This window comes from Carassius carassius, unplaced genomic scaffold (genome assembly GCF_963082965.1).
Source record: "Carassius carassius unplaced genomic scaffold, fCarCar2.1 SCAFFOLD_57, whole genome shotgun sequence".
NCBI classification, from domain to species: domain Eukaryota; kingdom Metazoa; phylum Chordata; class Actinopteri; order Cypriniformes; family Cyprinidae; genus Carassius; species Carassius carassius.
The window spans coordinates 777501-790000 of NW_026775196.1; the positions used below are offsets into that span (position 1 = coordinate 777501).

At 38.6% G+C, this 12500-nt stretch overlaps 15 non-coding genes across 15 annotated transcripts; all 15 read left to right on the top strand.

Annotated features, from left to right (window-relative positions):
* The first annotated feature begins 179 nt into the window (after nucleotides 1-179).
* Nucleotides 180-298, top strand: LOC132139293 (5S ribosomal RNA). The gene has a single exon (XR_009433518.1). It is a non-coding gene; the product is annotated as a 5S ribosomal RNA (ribosomal RNA).
* Nucleotides 299-382: 84 nt separating this feature from the next.
* Nucleotides 383-501, top strand: LOC132138138 (5S ribosomal RNA). The gene has a single exon (XR_009432444.1). It is a non-coding gene; the product is annotated as a 5S ribosomal RNA (ribosomal RNA).
* Nucleotides 502-1063: 562 nt separating this feature from the next.
* On the top strand, nucleotides 1064-1182 carry LOC132138568 (5S ribosomal RNA). The gene has a single exon (XR_009432855.1). It is a non-coding gene; the product is annotated as a 5S ribosomal RNA (ribosomal RNA).
* Nucleotides 1183-1266: 84 nt separating this feature from the next.
* LOC132139294 (5S ribosomal RNA) lies at nucleotides 1267-1385 on the top strand. Its single transcript, XR_009433519.1, has one exon. It is a non-coding gene; the product is annotated as a 5S ribosomal RNA (ribosomal RNA).
* Nucleotides 1386-1960: 575 nt separating this feature from the next.
* Nucleotides 1961-2079, top strand: LOC132138720 (5S ribosomal RNA). The gene has a single exon (XR_009433002.1). It is a non-coding gene; the product is annotated as a 5S ribosomal RNA (ribosomal RNA).
* Nucleotides 2080-2645: 566 nt separating this feature from the next.
* LOC132139295 (5S ribosomal RNA) lies at nucleotides 2646-2764 on the top strand. The gene has a single exon (XR_009433520.1). It is a non-coding gene; the product is annotated as a 5S ribosomal RNA (ribosomal RNA).
* A 6404-nt stretch (nucleotides 2765-9168) lies between these two features.
* Nucleotides 9169-9287, top strand: LOC132139296 (5S ribosomal RNA). Its single transcript, XR_009433521.1, has one exon. It is a non-coding gene; the product is annotated as a 5S ribosomal RNA (ribosomal RNA).
* An 84-nt stretch (nucleotides 9288-9371) lies between these two features.
* LOC132139297 (5S ribosomal RNA) lies at nucleotides 9372-9490 on the top strand. Its single transcript, XR_009433522.1, has one exon. It is a non-coding gene; the product is annotated as a 5S ribosomal RNA (ribosomal RNA).
* Nucleotides 9491-9574: 84 nt separating this feature from the next.
* LOC132139298 (5S ribosomal RNA) lies at nucleotides 9575-9693 on the top strand. The gene has a single exon (XR_009433523.1). It is a non-coding gene; the product is annotated as a 5S ribosomal RNA (ribosomal RNA).
* Nucleotides 9694-10259: 566 nt separating this feature from the next.
* LOC132139300 (5S ribosomal RNA) lies at nucleotides 10260-10378 on the top strand. Its single transcript, XR_009433525.1, has one exon. It is a non-coding gene; the product is annotated as a 5S ribosomal RNA (ribosomal RNA).
* An 84-nt stretch (nucleotides 10379-10462) lies between these two features.
* LOC132138139 (5S ribosomal RNA) lies at nucleotides 10463-10581 on the top strand. The gene has a single exon (XR_009432445.1). It is a non-coding gene; the product is annotated as a 5S ribosomal RNA (ribosomal RNA).
* A 570-nt stretch (nucleotides 10582-11151) lies between these two features.
* Nucleotides 11152-11270, top strand: LOC132139301 (5S ribosomal RNA). The gene has a single exon (XR_009433526.1). It is a non-coding gene; the product is annotated as a 5S ribosomal RNA (ribosomal RNA).
* Nucleotides 11271-11354: 84 nt separating this feature from the next.
* On the top strand, nucleotides 11355-11473 carry LOC132139302 (5S ribosomal RNA). Its single transcript, XR_009433527.1, has one exon. It is a non-coding gene; the product is annotated as a 5S ribosomal RNA (ribosomal RNA).
* A 567-nt stretch (nucleotides 11474-12040) lies between these two features.
* LOC132139303 (5S ribosomal RNA) lies at nucleotides 12041-12159 on the top strand. Its single transcript, XR_009433528.1, has one exon. It is a non-coding gene; the product is annotated as a 5S ribosomal RNA (ribosomal RNA).
* An 84-nt stretch (nucleotides 12160-12243) lies between these two features.
* LOC132138140 (5S ribosomal RNA) lies at nucleotides 12244-12362 on the top strand. Its single transcript, XR_009432446.1, has one exon. It is a non-coding gene; the product is annotated as a 5S ribosomal RNA (ribosomal RNA).
* The last annotated feature ends 138 nt before the right edge of the window (nucleotides 12363-12500 follow it).

Sequence of the window (12500 nt, forward strand, 5' to 3'; positions counted from 1 at the left end):
AAAAGAGTCAATGCCCGATGTCTGAATCTTAGCATGTTTGGTTCTGGTTACTACTTGGATGGGAGACTGCCTGGGATTGCCAGGTGCTGTAAGCTTTAGGGTTTTCGTCCCTATTTATATAATGTACTGGAGATTACAGTGGCTGATCTTTAATTAGCCCTCTCTTTGCAGCAGCTTTCGCTTACGGCCATACCAACCTGGCTATGCCCGATCTCGTCTGATCTCGGAAGCTAAGCAGGTTTGGGCCTGGTTAGTACTTGGATGGGAGACCGCCTGGGAATACCAGGTGCTGTAAGCTTTTGGGTTTTATTCCGAACTTATATAATGAACTGGAGATTAGAGTGTCTGATCTTTAAATAGCCCTCTCTTTGCAGCAGGTTTCGCTTACGGCCATACCAACCTGGCTATGCCTGATCTCGTCTGATCTCGGAAGCTAAGCAGGTTTGGGCTTGGTTAGTACTTGGATGGGAGACCGCCTGGGAATACCAGGTGCTGTAAGCTTTTTGGAAAATTTTCATTAGTTATGTAATAATCTTGAAAAAAAAAAAAAAGAGTCAATGCCAGATCTCTGAATCTTAGAATGTTTGGTTCTGGTTATTACTTGGATGGGAGACTGCCTGAGAATAATACCAGGTGCTGTAAGCTTTTGGGTTTTCTTCCCTACTTATATATTGAACTGGAGATTAGAGTGGCTGATCTTTAAATAGCCCTCTCTCTGCAGCAGCCTTCGCTTACGGCCATACCTGGCTATGCCTGGTTAGTACTTGGATGGGAAACCGCCTGGGAATACCAGGTGCTGAAAGCTTTTTGGAAATTTTTCAAATTTTTTTACTTTTTGGAATTTTTTCACTAATTATATAATAATCGTGCAAAAAAAAAAAAAAAAAAGAGTCAATGCCCGATGTCTGAATCTTAGCATGTTTGGTTCTGGTTACTACTTGGATGGGAGACCGCCTGGGATTGCCAGGTGCTGTAAGCTTTAGGGTTTTCGTCCCTATTTATATAATGTACTGGAGATTACAGTGGCTGATCTTTAATTAGCCCTCTCTTTGCAGCAGCTTTCGCTTACGGCCATACCAACCTGGCTATGCCCGATCTCGTCTGATCTCGGAAGCTAAGCAGGTTTGGGCCTGGTTAGTACTTGGATGGGAGACCGCCTGGGATTGCCAGGTGCTGTAAGCTTTAGGGTTTTCGTCCCTATTTATATAATGTACTGGAGATTACAGTGGCTGATCTTTAATTAGCCCTCTCTTTGCAGCAGCTTTAGCTTACGGCCATACCAACCTGGCTATGCCCGATCTCGTCTGATCTCGGAAGCTAAGCAGGTTTGGGCCTGGTTAGTACTTGGATGGGAGACCGCCTGGGAATACCAGGTGCTGTAAGCTTTTTGGAAAATTTTCATTAGTTATGTAATAATCTTGAAAAAAAAAAAAGAGTCAATGCCCGATGTCTGAATCTTAGCATGTTTGGTTCTGGTTATTACTTGGATGGGAGACTGCCTGAGAATAATACCAGGTGCTGTAAGCTTTTGGGTTTTCTTCCCTACTTATATATTGAACTGGAGATTAGAGTGGCTGATCTTTAAATAGCCCTCTCTCTGCAGCAGCCTTCGCTTACGGCCATACCTGGCTATGCCTGGTTAGTACTTGGATGGGAAACCGCCTGGGAATACCAGGTGCTGAAAGCTTTTTGGAAATTTTTCAAATTTTTTTACTTTTTGGAATTTTTTCACTAATTATATAATAATCGTGCAAAAAAAAAAAAAAAAAAAAAAAAAAAAGAAAAGAGTCAATGCCCGATGTCTGAATCTTAGCATGTTTGGTTCTGGTTACTACTTGGATGGGAGACCGCCTGGGATTGCCAGGTGCTGTAAGCTTTAGGGTTTTCGTCCCTATTTATATAATGTACTGGAGATTACAGTGGCTGATCTTTAATTAGCCCTCTCTTTGCAGCAGCTTTCGCTTACGGCCATACCAACCTGGCTATGCCCGATCTCATCTGATCTCGGAAGCTAAGCAGGTTTGGGCCTGGTTAGTACTTGGATGGGAGACCGCCTGGGAATACCAGGTGCTGTAAGCTTTTTGGAAAATTTTCATTAGTTATGTAATAATCTTGAAAAAAAAAAAGAGTCAATGCCAGATCTCTGAATCTTAGAATGTTTGGTTCTGGTTATTACTTGGATGGGAGACTGCCTGAGAATAATACCAGGTGCTGTAAGCTTTTGGGTTTTCTTCCCTACTTATATATTGAACTGGAGATTAGAGTGGCTGATCTTTAAATAGCCCTCTCTCTTCAGCAGCCTTCGCTTACGGCCATACCTGGCTATGCCTGTTTAGTACTTGGATGGGAAACCGCCTGGGAATACCAGGTGCTGAAAGCTTTTTGGAAATTTTTCAAATTTTTTTACTTTTTGGAATTTTTTCACTAATTATATAATAATCGTGCAAAAAAAAAAAAAAAAAAAAAAAAAGAGTCAATGCCCGATGTCTGAATCTTAGCATGTTTGGTTCTGGTTACTACTTGGATGGGAGAAAGCCTGGGATTGCCAGGTGCTGTAAGCTTTAGGGTTTTCGTCCCTATTTATATAATGTACTGGAGATTACAGTGGCTGATCTTTAATTAGCCCTCTCTTTGCAGCAGCTTTCGCTTACGGCCATACCAACCTGGCTATGCCCGATCTCGTCTGATCTCGGAAGCTAAGCAGGTTTGGGCCTGGTTAGTACTTGGATGGGAGACCGCCTGGGAATACCAGGTGCTGTAAGCTTTTGGGTTTTATTCCGAACTTATATAATGAACTGGAGATTAGAGTGTCTGATCTTTAAATAGCCCTCTCTTTGCAGCAGGTTTCGCTTACGGCCATACCAACCTGAGGGCGCTAGAGAGCTACAGGAAGTGTTGGCTGCAGTTGGGAGAGGAAGGCTCTCCTCCATTTTGTGTTTTTCTATTTGTGGTTGTTTTGTTTGTTTTGTGAATCTGTGATTGTTTCTTTGGCATTTTTTCTTTTTTGAAAGCCACCTAACAGCAGCATATCGCTGTCTGGAGGGTGGTTGATCTTTTTTTTTTCTCAAAAATGGACGGATTGTATGGTAACGACTCGGAACTGGCTGGAGAGACTCGAATGGCAAATGACAATGGACTGGCAGGAGGAACATGCACGGCAAGCGACACTGGACTGGCTGGAGGAACACGCATGGCAATCGACACTGGACTGGCTGGAGGAACAAGCATGGCAAACAACACTGGACTGGCTGGAGGAACACGCATGGTAAACGACACTAGAATGGCTGGAGGAACAATTATGGCAAACGACAATGGACTGGCTGGAGGAACACGCACGGCAAATGACACTGGACTGGAGAAGCGACAAAGAGCTGGAAATGTAAAAGATCAAGAAGCAAGGAAAAGATTTGGTGAAAGAAAATATTTAAAGGAGGCAACAGTGATCGTGAGTACAGAGAATGTGATTGGTGTGAGAGGAGAGGATATAATTAAAGCAATCTCAGAAAAAATTGGAAGTGGAAAGGTGTTGGCTGTAAGACCCAGACAAGGCAAAGAATATGAACTGACATTGGAACAGGAAGAAATGTGTGACATTTTAATCAATGGATTGACAATAAAGGGAGTGGACTGTGAAGTAAAAAAACTGCAAAATAAAGATTACGTTGTTTCCTTCATGCACCTGCCTGTCTACCTGGAGGATAAGGAAATTGTAAACAAATTGGAAGGATGGGGGGTTTCCCCCATATCTAAAATCAAAAGAAGGTGCTATCCGGACACTGACATCGAAGACGGCACAAGGTTTGTAAAGGTGAGGTTCCCCAAAGAAGTGGCATCACTCCCTTACAGCACTAAGATTGAAACAGCTGAAGGCCCCCAGTACTTTAGGGTGATGCACAGCCACCAGGTGAAGACTTGTAGGCTGTGCATGAGCCCAGAACATCTACTGAAAGAGTGCCCAGAATTCAAGTGCCATAAATGTTTGGAAAGGGGACATTTTGCACGAGACTGCAATGCTGTCAGGTGTCCGGATTGCCAAGAAATTTTAAATAAATGTGAATGCTGGATGGAGGGGGTGGTAGGTGGAAGGAAAGAACAGGTGGACAGACAGGTGCATGAAGAAAACAATGATGAAGGACATTGTGATGAAAGACATGAAGAAGACAAATTACAACCAAAGGAAACAGAGGAAGGAACAAACAACAGACAGGAAGGAGAAGGAGAAAAAGAAAATAACAATGAACAAATAAGAGAAGAGGACACACAAATTACACCGATGGACATATCTTCAATTCATGGACAAAAAGGAAAAGAACAAGACAAAGAAACTGATAACGAAGGAGAAATTAGTATGGAGGAGGATGAGAAGGAAAAGGCGGAGAGGGGAAAAATACGAAGAAGATCGCTAAAGGTAAAGCCAAATATAGAAAGTTCAAGAAAAAAAGTGAAATGTTTAAATAGGTTTGAGGTGTTAAAGGAATTGGAGGAGAAAGACTGAGAATGATGGGTTTTAGATATTTATTATTTTTCTTTTTAATGGTTTTAAGTGTTGTGACTTTTAATGCAAGAGGACTTTTGAACTTAAAGAAATTTGAAAATATAAAAGAAAAATGTAAAAGAGAAGACATTATTGTACTACAGGAAACAAACTGGAGAGAAAATGTAATGAATGAATATAAAAAGAGATGGGGAGGAGGGATTTTGTACAATAATGGAGATGGGAGGTTTGGGAGAGGTGTGGCTTTTTTAATGAAGGATGATGTTTTTAAAGCAAGTCAAATTTTATACAAAGATACGATGGGTAAATGTATGGTTGTAGAGACAAAACATGAAGGAAGGGAATTGATTTTAGTAAATGTACATGCACCAACGGAGGAGAAGGAAAAGAAAGAGTTTTTTTATGTTTTAAGTAGTTTTGTAAAGAAGTATAAAGAAATAATAATGATGGGGGATTTTAATACGGTTTTTAGTAAACAAGACATGGCAGATGGAATGGTTTTTAAAACTGACAAAGGGAGAAAAGAATTAAAAGCTTTAATGGCAGAAAATAATATGATAGATGTGTGGAGAGAAAGAAATGAAAAGAAAAAAGAGTTTTCAAGAAGGCAAATAGTGGGGCAGTTTGTGTGTGAAACAAGAATTGATTTTATTTTATGTACAAGAAATGTGGAGAATTTTATAGAAAATATTAAGTATGAAGAAACAAGTTTTAGCGATCACAAGTTCTTATTTTTTAAATTGGATTGGAATAAAGTGCAAAGAGGGCCAGGAATATGGGTTTTAAATACAAAAATGTTAGAAAATGAAGACTATGTATTAAAGGTTAAAGAAATTATAGAAAAAGAAAAGGAAAATGAAATGTATGAAGAAGATAAGAGAATTTGGTGGGAGAATGTAAAGTTTTTAATAAAAAAATTCTCAATTAAGTATTGTAGCATAATACGCAAATGCAAAAGATACAACGAAAAAAAAATAAAGGAATGTTTGGAAGCGGAATTGAATAAAGAAAATAAAGATATACAAAAGATAAAGGAAATGGATGAAAAACTGAAGGAAATAGAGGAAAAAGAATATGAGGGGGCGAGGTTAAGGAGCAAAGCTAAATATACTGTGGAGGGAGAAAAGTGCACAAAGTTTTTTTTTGATTTGGAAAAAAAGAGAGGGAAAGCTGAAACAATAAAACAGGTAAGAGGGAAAAATGGGGAAGTTGTAGAGGGGAATGAAAAGATTTTAGAAGAAATAAAGAATTTTTATGAAGATCTTTTTAGTGCCAGGGGTGTAGAAGAAAACGAAAAAATTGAATTGTTGAATCGAATAAAAGTAAAAGTGAGTAAGGAAGATAAAAAAGAATGCGATCAAAAAATTGGTGAAGAAGAGATTGAAAGAGCAATACAGCAGCTGAATAAACAGAAAAGTCCAGGAATAGATGGTTTGGGAAGTGAATTTTATATATGTTTTAAAGAGATTTTAACCAAGATTTTAAAGGAAGTTTTTAGTGAGATTTTTGAAAAAGAAGAAGTTAATGAAAGAATGGGGATGGGGATAACAAAACTGATATATAAAAGGAAAGGAGAAAAGGTAGATTTAAAAAACTATAGGCCGATCACAATGCTTAACACAGATTTTAAGATTTTATCAAAGGTTTTAGCAAACAGGTTAAAGGAAGTAATGCCAAGTATAATCGAAACAAACCAAGCATACGGAGTAAAAGGAAGGGATATAGCGGATATAACAATGAGTATAAGAGACACAATATGGTATATGAAAGAACTAAATGAAGATGGTTACATAATTAGTCTAGATTTTGAAAAAGCATTTGATCGGGTTGAACACGAGTATTTATTTGATGTTTTAAAGAAATTTGGTTTTGGGGGAGATTTTATCAAATATATTGAGATTTTATATAAGGGCGCTTTAACGAGAATAAAGTGTAATGGGTTTTTAACAGAATGTTTTAAAATCACAAGATCGATAAGACAGGGTTGTCCGCTTTCGGCATTATTATATTCACTTGTATCGGAACCGTTAGGATTGGCCATAAAACAAAAAGAAGGAATAATTGGAATTGAAATTGAGGAAAATAATGCTGAGGGAAAGGTTTTTCAATATGCTGATGACACAACGATAATAGTAAAAGGAAAGGAGAGCATCAAAGAAGTTATGAATGTTGTAGAGGAATATTGTAAAGGATCTGGGAGTAAAGTAAATGAAGAAAAGACGGTATATATGAGATTTGGTAAAGCAATGGTTTTAAAGGATAGTTTTAATTTTAAGGAAGTGGAAGAAATTAGGATTTTAGGAATTTTAATGGGTAAAAATGAGATGAAAGTAAGAGATGAAATGTGGGTGGAACTAGTAACAGGAATAGAGAGAAGGTTAAATTTTTGGAAATTAAGAACTTTAAACTTAAAAGGGAAGGTTTTAGTATTGAATGTTTTAATGGTGTCTAAGCTATGGAATGTTTTATATGTGTCGCATATGCCAATGTGGACAGAAAAGAGGTTGAAGAAATGTTTTCTTGACTTTTTATGGGAGGGGAAGCCAGCAAGAATAGCTTTTAATACGATTTTAGGGGCGGTAGAGAAGGGGGGTTTAGGTTTAATAGATGTGGAACAGAGGAAAAATAGTTTGAGAGTGAAAGTAGTGAAGAAATACCTACAAGATGAGGACAAACCAGAGTGGAAAAAGACGATGAAATATTTTTTAAACAAATGTGGGGATCTTAACATGGGGGATGGAATTTTATGGATGAAAACGAAGAATTGGATGACAGAAAATTTACCAGAGTTTTATAGAGAAATTTTAAGTGCTTGGGGAAAATTTTTAGATAAAGTTGAGTTTGATCCACATGGGAGAGAACACATTTTAAATCAACCTCTGTTCTTAAACCAAAACATTTTAAAACAAGACAAAGGGATTTTTTTAAAGAAATGGATGGAAGTGGGGATAACAAGAGTGAGAGATGTATTGTATGAATTTAAAGAAGGTTTTTTACCGACACAATTTATTATAGATGCAATGGAGGAGGCAAAAGAGGATTACAGTGAACAAGACATAAAAAATAAATATGAAATCATTAAAAGCGCAATACCCAAAGAGTGGATTAAAAGAATAGAATGTATGGAAGAAGAGCCAAAAGAGAAATGTATTTACGTGAAATTAGGGGAAAAACTGTATGATTTTAAGGAATGTACTCTGAAAATGATTTATTGTTCTTTTAGAGATGGTGTTTTTAAAGAGCCTATTGCAAATGGATACTGGATGCAGAAATTCAAAGATTTAAAAAATGAGTATATATGGAGAAACATGACAGGGAAGTGTGTGGAAACTAAATTGGGATGTTTGGAGTATTTTATAAGGCATAAAGTGGTTTTTACTGAGATTATTTTAAATAAAATAGGAAGGGAAGAAAATGCTCTGTGTAAAGTGTGCCAGGAAAAGGAAGAGGGGATTTTACATATGTTTTTATATTGTAGAGAACTGGAGGAGTTTTTAAGAAAATGTAAATGTTTAATTAAAGATGTGACTGAAGACTGGGATGAAAATGTAATGGAATGGAACAGAGTGGTGATGTTTGGTTGGGAAAAAAAGTGTCAAAACAAAAATTTTATTAATCTGTGTGTAATGCTAATGAAAAGTGCAATATGGGAGAGAAGAACTGTGGCTAAAAAGGAAATCATTGTGTTGGATGTTTGGACTGTGTTTAAAAGGAAAACCGAATTATATATTGAAAGGCTGTATGTGTATTTTAAAGGTGTAAATATGTTGGATTATTTTTATGATGTTTTTACCCCAAAAGTTTATTGTGTTTTAAATGATTCAATGTGGAAGCTGCCAGGAAGTGAAGGACATTTTTAAATTATCTATGTAAAGGAAAGATGTGTAATGTAGAGATGTGTATAGAAGAAATGCTGTATTTTCTATTGCTTGTGTTTAATCTATTGTACTTTATTTGAAATTTCTTTAATAAAAAAAAAAAAAAAAAAAAAAAAAAAAAAAAAAAGGCTATGCCTGATCTCGTCTGATCTCGGAAGCTAAGCAGGTTTGGGCTTGGTTAGTACTTGGATGGGAGACCGCCTGGGAATACCAGGTGCTGTAAGCTTTTTGGAAAATTTTCATTAGTTATGTAATAATCTTGAAAAAAAAAAAAAAGAGTCAATGCCAGATCTCTGAATCTTAGAATGTTTGGTTCTGGTTATTACTTGGATGGGAGACTGCCTGAGAATAATACCAGGTGCTGTAAGCTTTTGGGTTTTCTTCCCTACTTATATATTGAACTGGAGATTAGAGTGGCTGATCTTTAAATAGCCCTCTCTCTTCAGCAGCCTTCGCTTACGGCCATACCTGGCTATGCCTGTTTAGTACTTGGATGGGAAACCGCCTGGGAATACCAGGTGCTGAAAGCTTTTTGGAAATTTTTCAAATTTTTTTACTTTTTGGAATTTTTTCACTAATTATATAATAATCGTGCAAAAAAAAAAAAAAAAAAAAAAAAAGAGTCAATGCCCGATGTCTGAATCTTAGCATGTTTGGTTCTGGTTACTACTTGGATGGGAGAAAGCCTGGGATTGCCAGGTGCTGTAAGCTTTAGGGTTTTAGTCCCTATTTATATAATGTACTGGAGATTACAGTGGCTGATCTTTAATTAGCCCTCTCTTTGCAGCAGCTTTCGCTTACGGCCATACCAACCTGGCTATGCCCGATCTCGTCTGATCTCGGAAGCTAAGCAGGTTTGGGCCTGGTTAGTACTTGGATGGGAGACCGCCTGGGAATACCAGGTGCTGTAAGCTTTTGGGTTTTATTCCGAACTTATATAATGAACTGGAAATTACAGTGGCTGATCTTTAATTAGCCCTCTCTTTGCAGCAGCTTTCGCTTACGGCCATACCAACCTGGCTATGCCCGATCTCGTCTGATCTCGGAAGCTAAGCAGGTTTGGGCCTGGTTAGTACTTGGATGGGAGACCGCCTGGGAATACCAGGTGCTGTAAGCTTTTGGGTTTTATTCCGAACTTATATAATGAACTGGAAATTACAGTGGCTGATCTTTAATTAGCCCTCTCTTTGCAGCAGCTTTCGCTTACGGCCATACCAACCTGGCTATGCCCGATCTCGTCTGATCTCGGAAGCTAAGCAGGTTTGGGCCTGGTTAGTACTTGGATGGGAGACCGCCTGGGAATACCAGGTGCTGTAAGCTTTTTGGAAAATTTTCATTAGTTATGTAATAATCTTGAAAAAAAAAAAAGAGTCAATGCCAGATCTCTGAATCTTAGAATGTTTGGTTCTGGTTATTACTTGGATGGGAGACTGCCTGAGAATAATACCAGGTGCTGTAAGCTTTTGGGTTTTCTTCCCTACTTATATATTGAACTGGAGATTAGAGTGGCTGATCTTTAAATAGCCCTCTCTCTTCAGCAGCCTTCGCTTACGGCCATACCTGGCTATGCCTGTTTAGTACTTGGATGGGAAACCGCCTGGGAATACCAGGTGCTGAAAGCTTTTTGGAAATTTTTCAAATTTTTTTACTTTTTGGAATTTTTTCACTAATTATATAATAATCGTGCAAAAAAAAAAAAAAAAAAAAAAAAGAGTCAATGCCCGATGTCTGAATCTTAGCATGTTTGGTTCTGGTTACTACTTGGATGGGAGAAAGCCTGGGATTGCCAGGTGCTGTAAGCTTTAGGGTTTTCGTCCCTATTTATATAATGTACTGGAGATTACAGTGGCTGATCTTTAATTAGCCCTCTCTTTGCAGCAGCTTTCGCTTACGGCCATACCAACCTGGCTATGCCCGATCTCGTCTGATCTCGGAAGCTAAGCAGGTTTGGGCCTGGTTAGTACTTGGATGGGAGACCGCCTGGGAATACCAGGTGCTGTAAGCTTTTGGGTTTTATTCCGAACTTATATAATGAACTGGAGATTAGAGTGTCTGATCTTTAAATAGCCCTCTCTTTGCAGCAGGTTTCGCTTACGGCCATACCAACCTGGCTATGCCTGATCTCGTCTGATCTCGGAAGCTAAGCAGGTTTGGGCTTGGTTAGTACTTGGATGGGAGACCGCCTGGGAATACCAGGTGCTGTAAGCTTTTTGGAAAATTTTCATTAGTTATGTAATAATCTTAAAAAAAAAAAAAAAAGAGTCAATGCCAGATCTCTGAATCTTAGAATGTTTGGTTCTGGTTATTACTTGGATGGGAGACTGCCTGAGAATAATACCAGGTGCTGTAAGCTTTTGGGTTTTCTTCCCTACTTATATATTGAACTGGAGATTAGAGTGGCTGATCTTTAAATAGCCCTCTCTCTTCAGCAGCCTTCGCTTACGGCCATACCTGGCTATGCCTGTTTAGTACTTGGATGGGAAACCGCCTGGGAATACCAGGTGCTGAAAGCTTTTTGGAAATTTTTCAAATTTTTTTACTTTTTGGAATTTTTTCACTAATTATATAATAATCGTGCAAAAAAAAAAAAAAAAAAAAAAAAAGAGTCAATGCCCGATGTCTGAATCTTAGCATGTTTGGTTCTGGTTACTACTTGGATGGGAGAAAGCCTGGGATTGCCAGGTGCTGTAAGCTTTAGGGTTTTAGTCCCTATTTATATAATGTACTGGAGATTACAGTGGCTGATCTTTAATTAGCCCTCTCTTTGCAGCAGCTTTCGCTTACGGCCATACCAACCTGGCTATGCCCGATCTCGTCTGATCTCGGAAGCTAAGCAGGTTTGGGCCTGGTTAGTACTTGGATGGGAGACCGCCTGGGAATACCAGGTGCTGTAAGCTTTTGGGTTTTATTCCGAACTTATATAATGAACTGGAAATTACAGTGGCTGATCTTTAATTAGCCCTCTCTTTGCAGCAGCTTTCGCTTACGGCCATACCAACCTGGCTATGCCCGATCTCGTCTGATCTCGGAAGCTAAGCAGGTTTGGGCCTGGTTAGTACTTGGATGGGAGACCGCCTGGGAATACCAGGTGCTGTAAGCTTTTTGGAAAATTTTCATTAGTTATGTAATAATCTTGAAAAAAAAAAAAGAGTCAATGCCAGATCTCTGAATCTTAGAATGTTTGGTTCTGGTTATTACTTGGATGGGAGACTGCCTGAGAATAATACCAGGTGCTGTAAGCTTTTGGGTTTTCTTCCCTACTTATATATTGAACTGGAGATTAGAGTGGCTGATCTTTAAATAGCCCTCTCTCTTCAGCAGCCTTCGCTTACGGCCATACCTGGCTATGCCTGTTTAGTACTTGGATGGGAAACCGCCTGGGAATACCAGGTGCTGAAAGCTTTTTGGAAATTTTTCAAATTTTTTTACTTTTTGGAATTTTTTCACTAATTATATAATAATCGTGCAAAAAAAAAAAAAAAAAAAAAAAAAGAGTCAATGCCCGATGTCTGAATCTTAGCATGTTTGGTTCTGGTTACTACTTGGATGGGAGACTGCCTGGGATTGCCAGGTGCTGTAAGCTTTAGGGTTTTCGTCCCTATTTATATAATGTACTGGAGATTACAGTGGCTGATCTTTAATTAGCCCTCTCTTTGCAGCAGCTTTCGCTTACGGCCATACCAACCTGGCTATGCCCGATCTCGTCTGATCTCGGAAGCTAAGCAGGTTTGGGCCTGGTTAGTACTTGGATGGGAGACCGCCTGGGAATACCAGGTGCTGTAAGCTTTTGGGTTTTATTCCGAACTTATATAATGAACTGGAGATTAGAGTGTCTGATCTTTAAATAGCCCTCTCTTTGCAGCAGGTTTCGCTTACGGCCATACCAACCTGGCTATGCCTGATCTCGTCTGATCTCGGAAGCTAAGCAGGTTTGGGCTTGGTTAGTACTTGGATGGGAGACCGCCTGGGAATACCAGGTGCTGTAAGCTTTTTGGAAAATTTTCATTAGTTATGTAATAATCTTGAAAAAAAAAAAAAAAGAGTCAATGCCAGATCTCTGAATCTTAGAATGTTTGGTTCTGGTTATTACTTGGATGGGAGACTGCCTGAGAATAATACCAGGTGCT